Source organism: Dromiciops gliroides, chromosome 4 (genome assembly GCF_019393635.1).
Source record: "Dromiciops gliroides isolate mDroGli1 chromosome 4, mDroGli1.pri, whole genome shotgun sequence".
NCBI classification, from domain to species: domain Eukaryota; kingdom Metazoa; phylum Chordata; class Mammalia; order Microbiotheria; family Microbiotheriidae; genus Dromiciops; species Dromiciops gliroides.
In genome coordinates, this window is record NC_057864.1 from 261001231 (window position 1) to 261025619 (window position 24389).

At 36.3% G+C, this 24389-nt stretch overlaps 1 protein-coding gene and 1 pseudogene across 4 annotated transcripts in view; both read right to left on the reverse strand.

The window, feature by feature from the left end:
- SUPT3H (SPT3 homolog, SAGA and STAGA complex component) overlaps nt 1-24389 on the reverse strand; it is a 675661-nt gene that overhangs the window by 565626 nt on the left and 85646 nt on the right. The window lies entirely within an intron of this gene.
- On the reverse strand, nt 14838-14934 carry LOC122727068 (annotated as a pseudogene).

A 24389-nucleotide genomic window follows, 5' to 3' on the forward strand; every position in this document is an offset into this window, starting at 1 on the left:
ACTTTCAGTTTCCTCGGTGTGTAGCCCCTGTGTTATCCGAGATTCCTCAATCTTCCTCATTCCACATATCCATCTCTGAGTGAGATTTTCTGTAATCGAGAGTCAATTCAATTCAACAAACATTTATTAAGTGTGTATTATGTACAAGGTATACTATTAGATACTGGGACACAGAAAATGAAAATTAGCCCTTTCCCACAAGGAGCAAAAGAGAAACTACTAATAAGTAAGGGGGCATCAATAAAGGCTTCCTTAAGAGGTGACATTTGAGTTCAGTTGAGAAAGAAGATAGAAAGTGTAAGGGATGGAGGTGAAAATGGAATACATTATAGGAAGATGAGATAAGCCTGGCAAAATGTTGAGAAATAGAATGTCATATTTGGGAAACAATTTCGACAAATTGACTGCAAGGATATGAAGATCGGTTATGTGAAATAAGCCCAGGTAGGTGGGCTAGAACCAGACTGTGAAAGGTTTGTAAGACTGAGGAGATTATATTTTATCCTACAGGTAACAGAGTCATTCAAAATACTTGGACAAGGGGGTGACACTGTAAGACCCGTGACTTAGAAATATTATTGTGGCAGCTGTGCAGGGATGTGTGGTAAAAATCATTTGTGGTAAAGATTAATATTTCCATTTTTAGCTAACTCATTTAGGAGGGGCCACGCCTGGCCCACCCTGAGGTTACATATGCTACTGAACTGAGAAGGAGAACTCTCCATAGGCAGTTTTTGAAGGACCTCCCCTTTTGGAGAAGGAAAGATTGAATGCTCCCTGAAGAGAGGGGGAGAGCTATTTCCAGAACGCTAGGCTTCTTCCGGAATTCGAGCTTGCTCTTGGGTCTCACTGTCTGGTGACTCCCCTTGCAGTGGCGTGTTAGCTGTTCTGGCGGCTCGGGCAACTGTAGACTTTAAGGGCTGGTGAGTTAATTATGGAAAACCCTAAATTCCTTTGAACTAGCTTAATTGGGAACGATCTGGGCAGTGAATAGGTTAAGCTTAGAGTTAAGAATATTTATCTGTATTTCTATTTTCCTATTTCCTTATCTTTTATTTTTATTAGTTTCACCTTTGTTGTTTAATTAATTCCCAAGTAACAAAATCTGATCCTTTTGTGAACTAAAGCTTAGAGGCTCATTTCTTACTGGCCTGGGAAAAATATCTAAAAAGGGCAGTTCAGAGTTGAGAGAAAACCTAAAAGGTCCCTTATATTTCTGGGACCCCAATATTAAGGCAAGTCACCCAAATAAGACTCCATATATCAAATTTTGGCCCTCCCAGATGCATTAGGAAGAACTGGAAGTAGGATTGGGAATAGATAAAAGATTTCAAGCTGGAAGGGACCTCTATAATCATCTAGGCAAACCTTCCCATTTCACAAATAAGGAAACCGAGGCCAAGGGAAATGAAGTAGCTTGTTCAGGGTCAAGCAGGTAGTAAATCATAGACTGTGGATTCAAACCCAGGTCCTCCGATTCCAAATTCAGCACTTTTTTCCCCTTGCTCCCTGAAACTGCGTCCTACAACTATTAGAATTAGAGCTGCTTGCTGGTTACTAAGAGGGTAAGTGGTTTGCTCATGGTCACTGAGGCAGTATGCATAAGACATTGGCCCTTAAATTCAGGTCTTACTGGCTTCCAAGTCTGGCTCTCTATCCACTATGAAATACTGCATCTTGTTTAAGTTAAAAAGTAGAAAATGTGCAAAGCATCTAGTAGAGGAAACTGAATGGGACTGTGACATACTTTTCTTGGGGGGAAGGGGAGGAAGGGGTGTCAGGAGAAGAACGTGACAGGATCTCCTTATCTGGGTCAAGTTGGAAGTATAGCAGCCACTCAGCAGCCCAATCCCACTACAGATCACCACAGAAGTTTTGACCATATCTGTTTCCAAGTTTGGCCATTTCATGTCTTCTTGGGCAGCCCCCAGATTCTAGGAGGCTCACCATATTGGTGACTGATTTAGTATGGATGCCCAATGGACTTTAGCCCTCTCATAACTCCCAGGCTCAAGTGATCCACCAGGTTCAACCTCTTCAGTAACCAGAACTACAGGCATGCACCACTATAGACAATCAACTATGATATACTTCTAAGGACACCCAAGAAAAATGCATCCTCTGAATCTCCCTACCTTGCCTGTACCCCCAATTCATTTTTTAAGTGAGGCAATTGGGGTTAAGTGACTTGCCCACGGTCACACAGCTAGTAAGTGTTAAATTTGAACTCAGGTACTCCTGAATCCAGGGCCGGTGCTTTAACCACTGTGCCATCTAGCTGCCCCCAATTCATTTTTAAGACAAACTTATTTTTGTCATTTTAAAAGCAAACTTCAAAGGACAGATTAAACTAAAGAAAGGGCAAGAAGAGGAAAAGATCAATAGCCTGTGTCAATGATGAGAATAACCATCTCCAAAAGGAGACACTACACGTCTGAGTTAAACCTAACACAAAATAAACCAGGAGTTCAGAAAGTTTGGGAAATATTATATTCTCCTAACTACCTTTGGGTCACTTGACTGACACTGAGAATGTTTAAGTGACTGAACACTCCAACTGGTCTATAACTTTCATTTATTTTTGCACAAATTCTTTTTCCAAGCATCTCCCAAGAGAGAGTGGAAGTTACTTAAGGACAAGCTTTGTCTCCCCTTCCTGGTTTTGTTTTTTTTATCCCCAGTACCTAACACAGTATCATGAACATGCAGGTCACATAATGTTTGTTGAACTGAATACAAACTTACCTGCTTTACATGTTTATCCAAACATCGAAGAGAATGTAAGCCCACTGAAAGCAGTATTGTTGTTCACTTTGTCTTTGTACCCACAGTGAAATGTACAGAGTATGTACCTAAAAAAATTCTTAATGGACTGGACTGAATTGAAATGTGAATTAAATCTCAGATATTTAGCAGCCTAAAAGTAATGAAAGATAAAGATATAGAAATGGGAGAGGGAGAAGAGGACCCTAAAGGGAAATAACCTATCATTGTAGAGCTTTTCCCAGAATTAGCATTGATAACTAATTCAGGGCTTCTTAAACTTTTTCCACTCCCAAGCCCTTTTAACCCAAGAAATTTTTATGCAATCCCTGGTACATAAGTATATAAAATAGGTATATATAACGTTTTCTCACTGCCAAATCTTTCACAACCCCCACATTCAGTAATGCAACCCCATATGGGGTCCCTCCACCCACAGTTTAAGAAGTTTTGGGCTAATTATAAGTAAACATAGCATTACTAAACCTAGCTTCTTAACTTAAAAAGCATGAGAAAATGTACTGTGGGTTATTTTTTAAAAAACACTTTTCCTCGAATGGACTCCTCACAGAACTTGAGAAGGACAATCAAGGAATTCACCTCGTCCTTTCCCACCCTGCAGACCTCCTGTATTTCATGATCTTCAGAAACTCATCATTCTTCAAGATGAGATCCACACTGAAACTCACTCACACTCAGATAGTTCCCAAGTCTTGCCAGAAGACTTCATCATCCCCCTCACCCAGATTTTCTATTTGTCTGTTCTGTTTCCCCATTACATTGTTAGCTCCTTGAGGGAAGAGGCTGTCATATATTTCCTTGTATCCTCAGTGCTCAGCACAGTGTCTGGCATATGCTTAATAAATATTTATTGACAATTTATTGACTATTGATTAGTGAGGTAAATGAAAAGAAGCAGAGTTCATTTTTTAAGCTTTAAAAGTTTAAACAAAAAAAAGTTGATAAGTCAAAATTAGTCTTCAATAAAGTTTGTGATATGTTATGTTCTTATTGTGGTTGACTCATATCCAACTCTTTTTTTTTTTTTTTTTTGGTGAGGCAATTGGGGTCAAGTGACTTGCCCAGGGTCACACAGCCAGCAAGTGTCAAGTGTCTGAGGCCAGATCTGAACTCAGGTCCTCCCGACTCCAGGGCCGGCGCTCTATCCACTGTGCCACCCAGCTGCCCCTCATATCCAACTCTTTAGCAAAGAAAGTGGTTTGCCATTTGCTTCTCCAGTTTTATGCACAAAGGGGTTACACAACTTGCCCAGGGTCACACAGCTGTTAAGTGTCTGAAGTCACATCTGAACTTTAGTCTTCCGGACTCCAGGTCCAGTGTTCAATCCACTGTGCCACCTAGCTGCCCCCAATATGTTAAGTAGTTTTTATCAAATCATCAACAACATTGCTACATGCTAAGGTTCTACTATATTCTGAGTATGGGCTCTATTAAATTTGCAATTTCAATAAGCCTCTTAAAAAAATGCCAAAACCTCACTAAAATATACAGTCCCTTCAATAAATAATATGCTGCAATGAGCTCTCTACAAAAAAATAAGTTATCTCCTATCCATTGAAACTTAAATTTTAAAAATGCTAAAAGCATTTAAGAAATCTACTCTAAGGAATGCAATTACAAAAGCATAAAAACATTACTAGCAGAAGAAACTCTCATCTTCATCATACAAAGCAAACAAGACTAAAAAACTACTGAAAGGACACATCACAAAATGGATAAGAAAGCAAGGGATATTGTTGCTTTTGCTTCTCTAACAGCATAAAAGCTAGAGACATGAAAGAGCTAGTCAGTAAGTTTCTTTCTAAAGAACATCAGGAGGTTGGCAGCAGAAGTAGCTTCCACTGCAGACTTCTATAATGCCCCTTAGTGTGTATCTATGTCTCTGAAAAATTTCTAACACAGAATTTTCCCGAGGGTAAAAATCTCATTAAATGTTTCTGATTGATTGGTAAGGTTCTTTGCAAGAAAAAGATAAGGATTGCTTAAATGGAGATAATATTTATAAAGAACTTTGTATACTGTCCAACATATAGTAGGTGCTTTTAAAATGTCTATTCCCAGGGCAGCTAGTTGGCGCAGTGGATAGAGCACCAGCCCTGGAGTCAGGAGTACCTGAGTTCAAATCCAGCCTCAGACACTTAACACTTACTAGCTGTGTGACCCTGGGCAAGTCACTTGACCCCAATGGCTTCACTAAAAATAAAATAAAATAAAATGTCTATTCCCTCTCTCCCTTCATAAATATAAGTGTGATTTTTGTTTTGTTTTGGGGTTTTTTTTGCAGGGCAATAGGGGTTAAGTGACTTGCCCAGGGTCAAACAGCTAAGTAAGTGTCAAGTGTCTGAGGCCGGATTCGAACTCAGGTACTCCTGAATCCAGAGCCAGTGTTTTATCCACTGTGTGTGCCACCTAGCTGCCCCTCTAAGTGTGATTTTACTGAGAATTTTATAGCACCTATGTTGAAATGAAATATAACCAATAACTACAGTCATTAGTACCTCCTTATTTACATGTTGTGTATCTCCCATCAGAGAATGAGTTCCTTGAGGAAAAAGACTGTTTTTATCTTTCTTGGTATAAATAGTGTCTGGCACATAGGTGCTTTTAAATTATTTTTTATTTATTTCTTATAAGACATAAAGTATACTAAACACAGCATTCTCTCTCTCTCCCCTCCCCCATGGAACTTCATTCTATCTCCCAGTCTGCTCCTTATGCATCTTCATCAAAGTCTTCATATATATATATTCTAAGTTGTCCTTATTTTCACAGCCCAGGAAGGTTATCTTCTTCAACTCAAGGAGAAATTGGCAAATCTCCCTTCAAAAACTTGCCTGATGTGGTAAATGTTAAATGAAAAAGTCCTTTATTCCTTCTAGGAAACTAAGTTTCTCAGTGTTCAAAACTTTGCCAACCAAGGGATTAAAACTTAAGTTACATGAACAATAAAGTAAAAATTTCTAGGATACCAGTATACTGTCAAGTTCATTTAAGAAAATTTTAAATAAATGAAACAGGGTAAACTGAGGATTTTTACTTGCTTGCATCTAGAAATAATAAGTCCTTCAAGAAAAAAAGAGTCAACAGTGTCTCACACAGCCATGAAAGAACCACATTAAAATTTGTGTGGTCCCTTCAGCAATCCCAACACCAAATTATAACTTCTCTTTTAATACAGGCTTTGAATATTATGCATGCAAGATTATGTTTGCCACCAATTAATCTCTTGAAAGGAAGTTTTTATTTCCTAGCATTTTTGCAGTAAACTATTTGAGAACATACCACACTAAAGAAATTATTATGAAGAATATATACATATATCAGAAGTTTGGGCTATAGACCACAGAGAAAAGATGCAAATTTGGTTATCTTTTCTATTGACCAAGATGTCTAAGCATGAATGAAAATGTAAGGGGGAGGGGAGGGACCTCCTATTGTTTACTGTCCCAAATATACTTTAAGAGTACAAGAGATTTTAATCTTTGACTATAGCTATTATAGTCAACTATTCATATGTCTATCATAGATAATGTGGTAAGTGATAATAATTATTTTCCTATTTAATGTTTTCATAATCTATTTAATAATAATACTTTTATTAATCCACCTATCTGCCAGACACTGTGCTAACATTTCTACAAATATTATCTACATTGATACCACAACAGCCCACAAGAAGTAGGGGCTATTATTCTCCCCATTTCTACAGATAAGGAAACTGAGGGCAGATAGTGGTAAAGTAACTTGCCCAGGGTCCTAGGGCTAGTAAATGTCATAAGGCTAGATTTAAATTTCAAATCTCCTGACTCCCAGGTCCTAGTGCTCTATCTATTGTACCCCTTGCTACTGGTTCTTAAAATGTTATTTCTTAAAAAAAAAAAATATTATTTCTTATTCTTGATATACTGACACATTCCATTTTAAATGTCACATATATGACTTGCAATACCATATTTGTATCCATTTCCTATAAAGACCAATTCTGATAAGAAGATGAAAAAATATTTACAAAGCTCAGTGGTTCAATGCAGGCAGCACTAGACCTGTGTGGTAAAAAATATGAAAGTTTTTTAACAGTCGGTTAGGATAACTGAAAGACGCCAGTTTTTTTTAAGGACCACCCTTTCGGGGAGGAGACCAATGGCATGAGTTACACATGCCAGTCCGCCTGCTGTGCACGTCAGACTGCCTGCTAGCACTCCACTTCTGGGGTGCAAGCTTAAAAGGCAAGGAGAGAACAGAAGTGGGACTTTTTTTCCTGCTCTGCTGGTCTCCTGACTGCGCTGCACAGGCTGATGCTGATGAGAGTTTCGACTGGGCCGGCTCGCGGTTAGCAGCAGCACACGGTCTCTCTCTCCCCAAAGGTGGCCTTCAGTTTTGGTGGGTTTTATACGGAATATAGACTAAACTTAGACTTAAGACGATTTGTATTGTGTTTCTACTTTCCTATCCTTCTAATCAACATCACCTTGTGACTACCATACAATAAAAGCTCTATCTAGAAAACCAGAAGCTTCTTCCATTTACTAGTCTGGGAGATAAATTAAGGGAAAGGTTAAAGAGGGGAGATTTATGATCTAATATCCAATTTTAAATCTCACACCTGGAGTCAGAAAGACCTGGGTTCAAAATCAGCCTCAGATATTTACTAGATACCTGATTCTGGACAGATCAAATAATCTTCCTCAAACTCAGTTTCCTCATTTGTAAAATGGGGATAAGTAAATTAACGTATAAAATCTTTTGCAAAGCTAAATTTTTCCTTGTAATCACAGACACCCACCTCAAACCTCCTCGCTCATCACCTTATTTCTGAGTCCTTTTATATATAATGCCAACAGAGGATTTATCTATTAGAGATAATGAAAGGTATTTGCTTGAAGACATCATCAGCAGCTTGCAAGCATGTGAAGAAAAAGGCTAAATGGCATTACTTAATCCACAACTGCCATTTACTACTTATCCCAATTTACTTTCAAATTCACTTCAGTCTAGCAATATAGGATTTATAATGAGGAAACCCTGTGGGGTGGAGAGATATTAACTAGTATTAGTTTGAGGGTACAGCACATGGCTGTTCCTTTCCCCATGAAAACTAAAGGTCTGAAGCCTATACCATAAATTCCCAATTACTATTTTATCATAATTGTAAAGTTAGCTTAAACTTCACTCCCTTCACCCCAACCAATATCACAGAAACACAAAATATATATGCAATCACACCACCTCATTCCTAGTACAATCTTTCCTATGAGAAGTATCTGTATGGATATGAAATTATTGAAGGAAAATGTTAAGGAGAACAATTCTATTTTATTTTATAACTAATTGACGGGTATGCTAAATGACATAATAATATACTGGTATTTATACTTGTACTTCTACAGAGAGTTGATCTGCAGACCTCAGGAGTCTTAAGACAAACAGAGCTGACAAGACGATCACAACTGAGACACTCACGATGACTTCATTTGTTTCTACCTCACACCTTTTAGTCTAGAATGAAAATAAGGGCAAGAGTATAAATAATAATAATAATGATGATATAAGTAAACTTGGCAAATAATAAACAATATTACACTAGCTACGAGGATATAGTAAGTAGCAAACATTCCTTTTCACTAGTTTTGAAATGTCATAAGCCTTACCCTAAAAGGAGTATGCTGATTCAACATACTACCCAATTTAAGTAGAGCTAAAATCATAATACGGTTCAATATTATGGTAATTTGGATATAATCAAACCTAATTAAGAAAGACTGGTTAGAAAGTTAAAATGGTATCAAATAACCATAATGGTTAATACTTTCTTCCCATATTATAATAGAGGACATTGCTAATAGTTGCTCCAAAATTATAAATAAGCACAAAGAAAAACAGGAAACTGACACTGATTAACAACGAAAAATTAAATTACCATATTACTGCATGATTATCATAAACTTTATTAAGAGGAAAAGAAGAAGTGAAAAAGCTTCTAAGTACCCTACTATGTGATAAGTACTATCGCTAAGAACTTTACAAATACTATATCTCATTTGATTCTCATAACTTATATTAGGAGATAGGTGTTATTCTAAATCCCCAATTGATCAACTGAAAAAAGTGAGGCAGACTAAGGTTAAATGACTTCTTCAGGGGCACCAAAGCCAGTAAGTGTCTAGGCCAAATCTTAATTTAAGTCTTCCTCACTTTGGGCCCACTGACTCTGTCCAATGCACGTATCTAGCTATCTCCTCACCCTCAAAAAAAGGGCAATTAACAATTTTTTATCCCTAGAATTTATCATTAAAACTTGAACATTAATATTTTATTAATATTACTTGTTAAAGTTATATATGTTTGTGTGTTATGTTACTATTGTTGTATGATATATAAACAATGTTAATATACTATACTAATAATTATAATTAATAATGATTTTAATCTATATTAAGAAAGCTAATACACTGCAAATAGTCATGAAATCCACCAAATTAGAGAGGCAATAATTGCAGAAAAATAGAAGGGCCAAATCACAGATTAGAACTGTCTTTTTGGTGGCTAAATACAAGGTACTTACAAACATTTTTAAGAACCATTTATTCTAAAACTCCATCATTATATTAAAATAATAGTGGTCTATGCCCTTATGCCTACCTTGTAGATTAAAGAAACAACCACCACCACCTTATGATAGAGCCAGTTGGAATTTCCATAAATTCAACAACTCTGGACATAAACCAAGATGGATTGCCTTGATTATAATTCTGCTTTATGTGAAAAGATTTAGTGAGATTTCTAGTGCATGATATGTATTATCTTTATTTAAAATATTTTTTACATGTCTGCCTTTCCTCAATATATTCAAGGTTTGTTGGTTGTTGTTTTTTTAATAAACTGCTTTATCAGAAATTTGGAATGAATGGAAATGTGGAAATCTCCTTTAGAGATGGAGGATTAGGGAATGTGAAAAATAGGATCCAGTGCCTCTCATTAATAAGAAATATTTAACACTTTTTAAAACCTCTCTTCAAATCATAAAATGCAAAAATCGAAGGACTTATTGAAAAGACATGCGTGAGGAGGGAGAGATATAAGACAAGACAAAACAAAGCAAGGGCCATTTACAATAATGGCTGGGCCTTAGGGAGACCAAAATACAAGCAAAAGGACAGACCCTGCCATCAAGGAGTTACATTATAATCCAGAATACCAATACACAAAAAGGATCAGAAAAGGAGGGAGGAGTTAGGAAGTACTGACAGTGTGAGCATGGTATTAAAAGTTCAAATCCAGAGAGTCATAAGCAGATTCAGACGGGAATGAAAGGACAGCCAGATTGGGTCACTCCTCCAAAATGGCAAATCCAGGGAGGAAAGTCATCTGTGGGAAAAGGGGGCCCATGTAGCAAAAGATAATGAGTGGCTTTGGAAATGTTGAGTTTGCAAAGTCTATGTGACATGATATATGACCAACCAAAGAGCTAGTGATGTAGGTTGGGCTATACAACAGAAAGAGAGGACTAGGTTAGATATAAAGATATGGGAGCTATCTAAATACATATAATCATTGAACCCCTGAGTTTGGATTAGATGATTGCTAAAATCCCCTCCCATCTCTCAATCTATATGCTCTTGTGTTTTTAGATTCACAAAACCATTATATAACAAGACCGCATGATATTCCTTGATGAATCTCTTAAGAAAAAGGACCCAACACTGATTCCAAACAGAGGATTAATTTCGAATTACTGGTTTTATTTTTATGAGGATGGTATTTACACCTATGTATTTTAAAACTAAACAGTTTTTTTATGTGCAACCCATTTCTGAATTCCATACAATTCTTTCAATATTTAACATTAATTAACCCTTATTAGAGGGTAGAGCAAAGAGCTCCTCCCAGAATCTGTTTAAGGAGGTTACCCAGTTAACCATATCTTCTTTTCCTACCTGTCTGTACTCCTTTGTTCTTCTCCATTACGACCCACCGCACTGTGTACTTTCCTTCTCCTTTCTAACTTCTTTTTAGTGTTGTCTTCCCCCATAAGACTGTAAGTTACTTGAGAGCAGGAGCTGTCCTTCTTTTTTGTATTTATATCTTCAACACTTAGCACAGTACCTGGCATATAGTAGGTACTAAATAAATGTCTAATGCCTACATAAAAATTGGATTCAACAAGTATTTATTGTTCGCTATTTGCCAAGCACTACAGCTTTAGGAAGTGATCATATAAAAACTAAAAAGACCCTTTAGGACACTAAAGAGGCTTACATTTTGTTGGGGGTAGGAATACAATGTTCAAAAATAACTATATACAAAAAACATGCAAAATTAATACAAAGTAACTTCAGATAGGATGGTAATAATTGGGAAAGTTTAAAAAAAAAAAAAGACCAGGGAGAAGATAAAACAAACTGACTTTTGAAAGGGGTTTGGGTTTTATGTGGAATAAATGAGAAAGGAAAACATTCTAGGAAGAGAGGACTAGCCTGTGCAAAAGTATGGAAGGGAAAAGCTGAATATTGTATATGAAGTGTGAGCACATCAGTTTGGCTAAAATATACAGGGTGATAGGTATGCAATTTGCAACTGAACTGGAAAAATAGGCTGAAGTCAGATTGTAAAGGTTTTTTCATTTTAAATTTAGGGTTTTTTAATTCAGAAGACCACTAAATAAAATAAGCAAGTATGTACACAAATAAGAACAGAGGAAAGAATGGTTTATACATGTAAATTTGAAACTTATATATAGCTTCCTTTTTCTTTTAAGTACTTATTAAATTTAACACACAACTCCTTCAAAGCTATTCTGACTGTCTATATTTCCTTCTGGCTTTCCTTCTGTTCTCTTCTGTGAATTTTTAAAAAATTCTCCAATGGCTCTTCTCTTTCTTCTCTCTCAGCTTCAGCTTTCTTATCTGTAAAATGGAGATAATAATCGCACCTACCTCATAGGTTATTGGGAGGAACAAATGTATTTACATAGGTAAACGACTCTGTAAACCTTAAAGAGCTATATGAATTACTTATTTTAATAATCTCTATCCCCATCCAACCTCTTCCTCTCACTGCCATCCCAATTTTTAAAAATCTTCTAAAAATATTCAACATCAAGCAAAACAAATTTCCACACTGGCCATGCCCAGAAAGTGTAAAATTCATTCTGTACCTTTAATCCATCATGTTTCTATCAGTTGGTAGGTAATAAGCTTCATCATGAGTCCTCTAGAATCTTGGTTAGTCATTCAATCGATCATAATTCTTAACTCTTACAAAGCTGTTTTTCTTTATAATGCTGGGATTATATGCATGTAGGTTTTTACATTTAATTTTGCATCAATTCATACAAGTCTTCCCAGGTTTCTCTGAACCTATCACTTTCATCATTTCTTAGGAAAAACAATATTATATTACCATAATTTGTTCAACTGTTCCGTAATTAAAGAGCACTCCTTTAGCTTCCATTTCTTTGACATAACAAAAAGAACTGTAACAAAAAATTTTGTATGGATGGATCCCTCTTCTGTTTCTTTGATCTCTTCGGGAAATAGGCTTATAAGTAGAAATTTCAGGATCAAAAGCATTGCAAAGTTTTGTGACTTTAGGGTATATAGTTCCATGTTGTTTTCGAGAAAAACTCAACTAATTCCCAATTCCATGAACAGTACACTATTGTGTCAGTTTTCTCACTGCTCCTCCAATAAATAATATTTTCCCTTATTGTCATCTTAGCCAAACTGATAAGTGTGAAGTAGAACCACAGACATTTCAATTTAGATTTCTTTAATCACCAGTGATTTTGAGCTTTTTTTCATATATGTTGATATCTTAGAATTTCTCCTTTGAGAATTATAGGTTCATATCCTTTGATCATTTCTCTACTAAGGAATAGCTCTTGTTCTTATATATTTGAATTCATTTATTATTTATCTTGGATATGAAATCTTTATCAGAGAAAAATGCTGAAAAATTTTTCCTCATTTAACTATTTGCTTTCTAATAAAAGACACGACATTTGCTCAAAAAGTATATAATTTTACGTAAGCAAAATTGACCACTTTCTCTTTTAAGATCTTCTATCTCACTTTTTAATTTATTAACCAATTTTGTATCCAGTTGCAAAAAGTTTTACCTTCCTTGATCCTTTAATTTATTATGTGACTTTATCTGAGTATATGATGTAACATGTCGTTCTATATCTGATTTGTTCTAGAGTAGTTTCCAGTTTTCCCTTCAAATTTAGTCCATATCGAGGGCAGCTAGGTGACACAGTGGATAGAGCACCGGCCCTGGATTCAGGAGGACCTGAGTTCAAATTCGGCCTCAGACACTTAACACTTACTAGCTGTGTGACCCTGGGCATGTCACTTAACCCCCATTGCCTCACTAAAAAAACAAAACAAACAAACAAAAAAATTGAGTCCATATCCAAGGAGAAAGGAGATGTTTTATCAAAAACTGTTGGGGGGCAGCTAGGTGGCACAGTGGATAAAGCACCGGCCCTGGATTCAGGAGGACCTGAGTTCAAATCTGGCCTCAGACCCTTGACACTTACTAGCTGTGTGACCCTGGGCAAGTCACTTAACCCCCATTGTCCCACCAAAAAAAAAAAATGTTAGTTTGCTTCTGGATCATGTACTATTCTCTTTTATTAATCAAGCTATTTCTTCTCTGCTGCCTTTTTTTTGGTTTTGGTTTTGGTTTTGGTTTTGTTTTTGCAGGGCAATGCAGGTTAAGTAACTTGCCCAGGATCACACAGCTAGTTAAGTGTCAAGTGTCTGAGGCTAGATTTGAACTCAGGTCCTCCTGAATCCAAGGTCAGTGCTTTATCCACTGTGCCACCTAGCTGCCCCCAATCAAGCTATTTCTTAATCAGTACCAGATAGTTTTAATAATTACTATTGGTGCTGATTAAGAAATAGCTAGATCAATATTGTTTGGTGAAGAACTGTGAATGACAACTATCCGTAGCAATAAAATGGTCCAAGATAATCCCAAAGGAGTAGTAATGAACATACTATCCACCTCCAATGAAAGAAATAATATTGATTGAACACAGATGGAAGCATGGTATTTTTCACTTTCATTGATTTTCTTTTATTTGAGTCTTCTTATACAAAATTATTAGTATGGTAATGTTTTACATAAATGCACAAGTATAACCTACATCTGATTGCTTACCATCTTAGGGAGGGGGAAGAGGAGAGAGGGAGGGATAGAATTTGGAACTCAAAACTTTAAATAAAAAGGTTTATTTAAAAATATTTGTAAATGCTCATAGTCTAAAAGGATGCTTATATAAAAACTTTACTTTCCTTGACAAAAAGGAAAAAGAAAAAGATAGAGAGAGGAACTAAATGAAGTGGAGGTAAGGAAGGAGTAGATTCAGAGAATGTGGGATGACCAGGACAAGGACAAAGAATTGGGAGACTTTATGAGTGGCTTTATGAAAAAGAGACAAGGACAGTTTGGCTGGTCACAGGGTAAAGGGAAGAATGTAAATATCCAATGATGAAGAAAAAATAGGTTGGGGCCAGATAATGTAAGGATATAAAAGCTAAATAAACAAGTTTATATTTTATCTTAGAGGTAAAGAGAAGCCACCGAAATTGATTAAGCAGCCAAATGAACAGATCTGCACTTTAAAAATTTATTTTGACAGCAATAAGAAGGATGAACTGGATTGTTGAGAAACATGAAGCAGGGATATGAATTAAGGCTGTTGTAATCATCTAGATGAGAGGTGATGAGGGCCTGGTGAATAAAGTAAAGAGGTCAGAAGTAAAAGACATTAGAAGCAAAAAGAGCAAAATTTGACAACTTACCTCACGAGTATGTAGAGTAAGGGAAAAGATAATACTGAGATAATGCATATCAAAAGGATACTACTGACATTATAAACATTTGACTATGAAGAATGGTAATTAGTGCCTTTAACAGAATAAGGAAGTCATATAGAGAAATACTAATAATTTATGTAGGTATATTTTTATGACTTGTTACATTGCTAAAAATAGTTCATCAGCTGATTTAAAAATTTTTTTTAACCTTTTAATTAATACCAAAAAGAAAAAAAGATATGCTCCACAAGTTTTCATGTCGTCTTTCTGAAGGGACTATGCTAATCTTTGTATCTTTCCAATTTCCAATTTATGTTCTGCTTAAGCTAGCAAATTTCAGTTAATTTTTAGTTGAACCTGTACAGTCCTCTAGAGCAAAGCTTCTTAAACTGTGAGTCACGACCCTCACGGGGTCATGTAATTGAATGTGGGGGTCATGAAAATTTTGGCAGTAAATGTTTGATTTGTATACCTATGTTTTACAGCTATATACCCAGGATTATTTAAAACTTCTCAGACAAAAGGGGTCTTGAGGGGGGAAAGTTTAAGAAGCCTTGCTCTAGAGAAACCATTATATCATCTGCAAAAAGTGAGCTCTATTTTTTATTTGCTTATGTTTACTTCATTAATATTTTTCTCCTTACTGCTATAACTATCATTTCTAAAACTTAGATAGATATTCATGATGGACATTGGTATACATTTTCCTTTCTCTGCTTTGTCAATTCTTGGTTTAGGTATTAAGATTATATGGGGGTGGGGGGCAGCTAGGTGGTGTAGTGGATAAAGCACTGGCCCTGGATTCAGGAAGACCTGAGTTCAAATTTGGCCTCAGACACTTGACACTTATCAGCTGTGTGACCCTGGGCAAGTCACTTAACAGTCATTGCCCTGTTAAAAAAAAAAAAAAAAAGACGATATTTGGTAAAAATTTCCTCTTATTTTGGCAAATAATTTATATAATATTGCAATTAAGTGTCCTTTAAATGTTTCATATGATTAATAAACTATCTGGTCTTTGATTTCTTTTTTGTTGTTTAGGGGAGGGGCAGTTCATTTGTGGCTTATTCAATTTCTTTTTTTTATATTAAGTTGGTTAGCATATTTCCTGTTCCATTGTTATATTAATTTATGTTTCTAAATATACATATGCATATATTTCATTTTGTGTAAGCTGTTTGCTTAACAAAATAATTCTTCTTTGTAAAAAAATATATAATGGCTTCCTTTATTGGATCTTCTATTGCAAAGTCCTTTTTTATATATTGATCATTTGTTTAATTCCCCCTGCTTTTTAAACAGCCTAGCTTTCTATATTAAAAAAAAATTTTTTTAACTATCTCTGGGTTTTTATTTATCAATCTATTATTCCCCTTTCACTGTTGTCAAATTTGGTTCTTACGAATTCTCTGCACAAATATTCAACATTTAGTTGGAGGTTTTTAGTGACTGGTCTTTTTCTTCTTTTTTTGGTGAGCAATTGGGGTTAAGTGACTTACCCATGGTCACATAGCTAGTAAGTGTCATGTGTCTAAGGCTGGATTTGAACTCAGGTCCTCAGGAATGTTTTAGCTATATATTAAAAGTTAATTTCATTATTCTCATTTTCTGAATTCTCTCATTCTGAATTTTTTATCATTTCTATAAGTTATTCTTTGACCTACCCATTCTTTAAGATTAAATTAGTCTCCAATTAACTTTTATTCCTTTCTTGAAAGATCCTTTATTCGATGTAATTTTATTACATTATCATCAGTAAAAACCAATATTTCTACTTTTCTGAAATTTTTCAAGATTTTTATATCTTAGTGTATGGTCAGTTTTTGTTAAAGTGCCATGCACACCTGTGAAATATGTATTTTTTTTTTAGTACCTATTAAGTAATCTCCAGAAAGCTATGATATCTAACTTGTAAAATTTTATTCAGGTCCTTCACTTCTTTTCTGTTTCTTTTTTCATTTAAGTTCTTGTTGTTATTTGTTCTTTATTCTCAAAAAGAACCATAACATCAAGAAGTGATGTGATATCTTGCAGTGAACTGGATTTAAGTAAGGGAGGGCAGTGCAAGGTCATCAATCTCACTCCTCCAGAGTCATCTGGGTCCAGTGCCAGATATATCAGGGACAACTGGGAGATGACCCCTGGAAATTTAAGGCAATTGGGGTTAAGTGGCTTGCCCAGGGTCACACAGCTACTAAGTGTCTGAGTGGAGAATTGAACTCAGGTCCTCCCAACTTCAGGGCCAATGCTCTATCCCTCTGAGCACCTAGTGGATCCCTCATCTACATATGAAAAAGGTATGCTGAAGCCACCTGCTATTAGAACTTAATGTCTATTTTGCCTTTGAAATTCAATGAACAATATATTCCTCAAATATTCGGATGCTATACTATCTGTTTCATGTGTGTAGTATGTAGGTAAAATAATGTTACTTTTCCTTATCTATATTGTTTTCAGTTTCCTTAAAACAGGTAAACTAATTTTAATCCAAGTCGGCTTTTAACTATTTCATGCTATATAATTGCTACTTTTTCTCTTTCATCTGAAGCACAAAAGGGATTTTTTTTTTGCCTCTTATTCTGACTCTTTATCTTTCAGTGTTTTCTGTCAATAACAGAAATTGGATTATGCTATCTATCTACATTCTAAGATTTTTTTTATATAAAATTGTTATTGTTAGCTGTGGTTTTTCTTCCCATTCTAATTCATCTTGTACTTTTTTCTCTCTTGCCATTCACTGTTCTCTTACACAGAAAAGAAAATGTGCCTTAACATCATTGATCTATAAAAGATCTTATTTTGCTAAAACCTGCCTTATTTCATGCCCCTGATCATGATTATAGATTTTTATTCTTCCTTTTTGTTTCATCTTCACTTTACCTAATGATTTTTGATTATATGTCGCCTAGGACCCTTCAACAATGCTACTGCTTCTCCTCCCTCTAAGCACACCCTCCCTCCCTACCTTTCTGTTCCTGCCCTATTTATCAATTACTTAAGTCTAAGGTATTTCTACATCAAAATCTTGGAGGGGGGGAGGGATTCAACACTCCCTTTTCTGGTTCAAATGAAAATGAGGTTCATATGATCTCTATCCCACCTATCCCTTCCTTCATGTTTATATATTCTAGCTCTTAATACTACTGTTCTGTGAGATAGTAAGTTCCCTCCCCTATCTCTTTCTTCTTTTACTTCCCAGGTATATTCCTGTTTCCTTCCCTTTTCTTTCTTCTTTTAAGACCACAGTAGAGGGGGCAGCCAGGTGGCACAGTGGATAAAGCACCAACCCTGGTTTCAGGAGGACCTGAGTTCAAATCTGGCCTCAGACACTTGACACTTATCAGCTGTGTGACCCTGGGCAAGTCACTTAATCCTCATTGCCCTACCAAAAATAAAAGACCATAGTAGAAGACAGAACTTAACCACCCTCAGGCCTTCTATCTTGAAAACTTCAGAGTTTTAAGGAAAAACTTGTTCATTCTCCCTTCCCCCATTAGACTACAAGCAATTCATCATGATATAGTCCCTTTGAAGTTCTCAAATGTATTTATTTACATTTCTTGTTTTCTCTTGCCTATTTTATTTGTCTTTCAAGCTTCTACTCAGTTCCTTTCTTTACTCTAGGAATGAATGAGAGTTTTCCATTCCATTAAAGGTCACACACACACTGCCCCCTTCCTGCAAGTACTTAATACTGTTTTACATTGCAAGTAATTCTTGTTTGTAACTTTTATCTTTCACCACATAGAATATGATAGTATCAGATTTTTCCTTTCCTTGAAGCTGCCAAGTCTTGTGTGATCTGGACTGTGATTTCTTGGTAACTGAATTCTTTCTTTTTGGCTGATTGCAGTATTTTGATTTTACCTAGAAGCTATGGATGCTGGGTTTGGAAAGTTTTCATTTGGAGGTTTCTTTCAGGAACTAATATATACTTTCTATTTTCATTTTTCCTCTGTTTTTAATAATCTGGGCAGTTATATTTATTATTCCTTGAAATAAGGTATTAACTAATTTTTTAAAGCATGATTTTCAGTCAATCTGATAATTTTTTAGATTCCCTCATTAACTTTTTTTTGTGGGCAGGGCAATGGGGTTAAGTGACTTGCCCAGGGTCACACGACTAGTGAGTGCCAAGTGTCTGAGGAAGGATTTGAACTCAGGTCCTCCTGAATCCAGGGCCACTGCTTTATCCACTGAGTCACCTAGCTGCCCCCTTTTAACTTATTTTTGAGGTCATTTTTGACAGCATATAATTTTTCTTCTTTTTCTCAATCTTTTGAATTGTTTGAATATTTCTTTAAGCATCATGAAATCATTGCTTTCTATCTGGATCATTCTAATTTTCATGAGGAAGCAGTTAGATGTCTCAATAGATATAATGCTGGGCCTGGAGTCAGAAATACCTGAATTCAAATCCAGCCTCAGACACTGAGTCTGGGAAAATCACTTAACCTTTGTTTGCCTTAATCCACTGAAGAAGGAAATAGCAAACCACTTCAGTATCTTTGCCAAGAAAACCCCATATGGGGTCACAAAGAATAGTTAGAAGGAACAACAAAAGCCAACTCCCTCATTTAAGAGAACTTGTGGCCAAAGGAAATTCAGTGATTTGGGTGCATGCAAAAGTTACTGGGGTAGAACTGATCAAGAATTGGCAACTGATTAATATGAGAGGGGAAAGAAAAAAAAATCTCAGTTCCCTCTTCCTCATATATCTCTTCTGCCTATTGTAGTCAAACTCTTGAGGTACAATAGGTACCTCCACTTTCTCTTCTGTCACTGTCCTCTTAACCCATTACAATCTGGCTTCTGACCTTATCATTCCACCAAAACTGCTTTCTCCAAAGTTACTAATGATCTTTTAGTTGCTAGATCTAGTGGCCTTTTTTCAATTTTCATTATCTCTATCTCTCCACAGCCTGTGACACTGTTAAGCACTCTCTTCTCCTTGATACTCTTATTTCTAGGTTTTTGAGACTCCATTCTCCTCTGGTTCTCCTTCTACCTGACCACACTTTATCTCCTTTTCCAGATACTCTTCCAGCTCATGCCTTCTAAATGTAAGTGACCCACAGGATTCTCTCCTGGGCCCTCTTCTCTCCTCTCTCTCACTTGATGACCTCATCAGCTCATTTACTCACCATCTCTTTGCTGATAATGCTCCTGATAATATCCTTACCCAATCTCTCTGCTGACCTCCAATCTCACATCTCCAACTGCCTTTCAGACATCTCTAACTGGATGTCTAATATATATCTTTAACTAAATATGTCTAAAATGTAACTTGTTATCTTTCCCCCATACCCTCCCAAATCACCTTCCCTATTGTTGTTTGTCCTTCATTTTCAAAGTGGACCAATGACATTACAGGTGAATTCGAAGTGAAGCAGAGTTGCATATCCATCAGCTTCACTCGTTCTTCCACATTCATTGAAATCCAGTAGCAGGACAAAAATCAAGACAACTGGTGATGGCCCAGGATGCCTGACCAAGCTCTAAGTGCTCCACAGCATCTGTTTCAGCCACCTTCGTGGCCACTGAAACAAATTATTCTCATCCACTCATTCCATCAGGAGAAGTCTTCACATTCTTGGGACAGACATCCCCCTAATTCACCAAAGGGTCTGAGGCCTGTCAGCTACTCTCAACCTGATTTAGCCCATCTGCCAAGACAGTTTACCAAAGTGTGGCCACTGCACATGCTACAGCTTCTTGAAGCCACAGGTGAAAGTTCAGTGAAAGGTGAACAGCAGGTGGCAAAGAATTGGAAATTGAGGGGATGCCCACCAACTGGGGAATGGCTGAACAAGTTGTAGTATATAAATGTAATGGAATACTATTGTACTATAAGAAATGATGAGTAGGCAGATTTGAAAAAAACTGGAAAGACTTAAATAACTGATGCTGAGTAAAGTAAGCAGAGCCAGGAGAACATTGTACACAGTAACAACAACATTGCATGATAATCAGCTGTGATGGCTCTTCTCAGCAATACAATGATCCAAGACAATTCCAAAAGACTCATGATGGGAAATGCTCTCCACATCCAGAAAAAGAATGGTGGAATCTGAATGCTGATTGAAGCATACTATTTTTACTTTATTTGGGGGTAGTTTTTTGTTTGCTTTTTCTTTTTGAGGTTTTTTTTTCCTTTTGTTCTGATTCTTCTTTCACAAAATGACTAATTTTGAAATATTTAACATGTTTGTACATATATAACCTATATTAGATTAGTTGCTGTCTTGGGGAGGGGGAGACAAAGGAGGAAAAAGAATTTGGAACTCAAATCTTACAAAAATGAATGCTGCTAGGTGGCACAGTGGATAGAGCACTGGCCCTGGAGTCAGGAGTACCTGAGTTCAAATCCGGCCTCAGACACTTAACACTTGCTAGCTGTGTGACCCTGGGCAAGTCACTTAACCCCAACTGCCTCACTAAAAAAAAAAAAAATGAATGCTGAAAACTATTTTTACATGTAACTGGAAAAAATAAAATACTATTAATATTGGACAGGGAAAAAAAGGTAAACACCAAAGATGGATGAGCAGTCCTAAAAACGGCTCAGCAAGCATTTGTACCAGAGGTGCTAGTATTCCTGGAATATTCCATACACCTCTATTACTTAAGTGGGCAACACCATCCTCCCAGTCCCTCAGGTTCAAAACTTAGGAGTAATCCTGGACTCCTCACTAACTCTCTCATCTTCTATATCCAATCTGTGGCCAAGACCTATTGAGTTCACCCTTCCAACATCTGTCAAATATGCCTCGTGCACTCCTCTGACCTTGCCATCATTCCATTGCTGGTCCTCATTACCTCACCCTTAGACTATTTCAATAGCTTGCTAGTTAAGTCTGCCTGCCTCAAGTCTCTTCTCATTCCACTCCATCCTCCATTCAGCCACTGAAGTAATTTTCCTAAAACACAGGTCTAATCATGTCACACACACCCTACTCAATAAACTCCAGTAGTTCCTACTCCCTCCAAGAGCAAATACAAAATGCTTTGTTTGGCATTGTCTTTCATAATCTAGCCCCCCTCCTACTTTTTCCCATCTTCTTACACCTTACTCTCTGATATGTGTTCTTCAATCCAGGGACACTGGCCTCTGGTGTTCCATGAACAAGGAACTCCATCTCTCAGCTCCAGACATTTTCTCTGGAAATCCTCCATACCTGGAACACTCTCCCTTCCTCCTCTCTGGCTTCCTTTAAGTCCCAACTAAAATGCCATCCTTTACTCAAAGCTTTCTCCAATCCATCTTAATTCTAGTGCTTTCTCTTTGTTAATTATTACTTATTTATCCTGTATATAGCTTACTTTGTATATATTTGTTTGCATGTTGTCTCCCCATTAGATTGTAACTCCATAAGAACAGGAACTGTCTTTTGTCCTTTTGTCCAGTGTTAAACATAATGCTTGGCACATACAATAGGCCAATAAATGTTTATTCTTGATTGACTGAAAAAGAAAAACGTTGAGGAAGACTTGTAGGATGCAAATTTGCAAAGAATGGCAATTCTCTTAATGAAAATAGATAAGAGGACTGGATTTAAGAGGAAAAATAATGTATTGTTTCATATACATGGAATTTAAGATGTTTATGGAACATAGAGGTGGAGAAGTCCAGCACGAAGTCTGTGATATAGGACTGGAATTTAGGAGAGGCCTAAGGACTGGATAAGTAGATCTGTAAGTCATAGGATCACCCAACCAGATTTAGAGTTTGGAAAGACCATAGGAGGCTCATAGTGTCTGAGATCCAGAAAGGTTAAATAACTTGGCCAATGTCTTACAGCAGACCTATGATCCAAACTCAGGCATTTCTGAGTTGAATTCTCTGTATAAAGATAATAATTAGGTCCAGGACAGAGAACAAGTACACGTACACACACACACACACACACACACACACACAGAAAGTGAAACATGGATACAAACAATGCAAAGAATACTTAGAAATTAAATAAATGGTACTGGTATGTTTTTCTTTACAAAAAAGAAGAAGCTTAACCTCTAATCAAGGCATCTGAGAAAAATTGTCAGCATCAGCACTTCTGAGAAGAATATCATGAGCCTTAAAAAGGAAGTAAAGATTCCACAAGGATTTCATTCTGCAGAAGCAATAGGGCTACAGGTGAAGGTGGGAGAAAAGTTAATTCTACTTTGCCTTACATTTACTTTCTATTAAAATTAGATCTAGGAATATACAACTGAGAAAAGAAAGAGAAAACAGGAAAATGACCTTCATGAGATACCAATAGGTACCTCAAGAATGACATACATTGATTTGATTAGGTCATAACCTTAGAAAAACGTATGAAGTCAAAACTCTTTCTAGAAACCCAAGTGGGGAGCCCCACAGCAAGCATACACTGTACCAACTGACAGTGACTATTAGCTACCTTCTAAGGACTGCTAAAAAATTCCATCCTTCAAACGCCTCTTGCTAACCATGACAGAAAACAGAAAACATCTTTTGAAAATACAAAATACAAATAGCCTTTCAGAAGTGTTACTATCAGAAAAATGTGAAAATTAGGCTATGAAAAAGATAATCTAGCGTACAAGCAAACTTCTCACAAAGTATAACTTGAGAACATGTCAAAGATCTTTCTCTTACTAAACTTGTTAGCAGATGATATCACCTTCTTTTGAAAAATGACTTCAGTATGTCAACTAGCTGACAATTAGCCCCACAAAAGCCACTAACATTAGCTTACAAAGTCATAGCAGTTACCCAATTTCTAACAGTTACATGTTGGTTGCAGTTGAAACGTTTCTTTTTTTCCCAAAAGAACTGTGAAACTTCTACAAAACACTGAATTTTGAGGGCACAAGTCATAATGAGGGAATACAGTTAAAAACTATGATTGTATAGAGGTAGTGTTCAATAGCATGACTACAAAGAATGACACAAACTGTGAAAAAACACTCAGCTGCAGGACTTATGGACTATAAAGCAGACAGTTATGTGCACTGTAAATGATACTAATATCAGTCAAGGAAAGAAAAATGGGTATAGAAAATGAAATCACTAATCCCCTTATGATTGTGAAACTCACAAGAAGCAAATACTGCAGAATTAGGTTGAGTACAGGTAGGCCCCAATTAATAAGAAAAATGGACCCCCAGCTCAATCATATAATCAAATTCTCACTACTCTAAGTTATAATTTTGTAAAATATGTTAATCTGTTCCAAAACAATAGCAATAAGCAATGTAAATTTGAACAACCACTTCCCTGGATTTATTATTCACACTCATCAGCAAATAGCTGTAATCTCAAAGAGATCACTGTCACACTGAAGCAGATCTTTTCTCTTCATATTCATATTCATAGAAAGAGATACAAGCAAAAGGCAAAATAAGATTGAAGAAGACATATAAATGTTTTAAGTGACAAGTCTGTCCTAAAAAATTATCTCTAGAGAAACAATAAGAAAATCAACATAAATATTTTACTAAATTCTTCAACTTTTAAAAATAAAAATTAGCTAATAAATTACTTCAACAATACTATAGCAATTTGCTTTACACTTAGTTCTGCCAAAGGGTAGTGGAAAATTACTAACCTGGCTATGGCTACCAGGCACACATAATTCAATTTTTTTAAACACTGAGTCAACCATACCTAGGCACTTCCCAGAACAGACAACCAACCTAGACACCTTATTTGGGGTCTAAGCCAGCTTTAGAGAATTCAATCCAACTCTAGGCTGGCCTAGGAAGACCAATGGATCCAATGGTAAAAAAGATGGTGTCCAATGTGCTTAG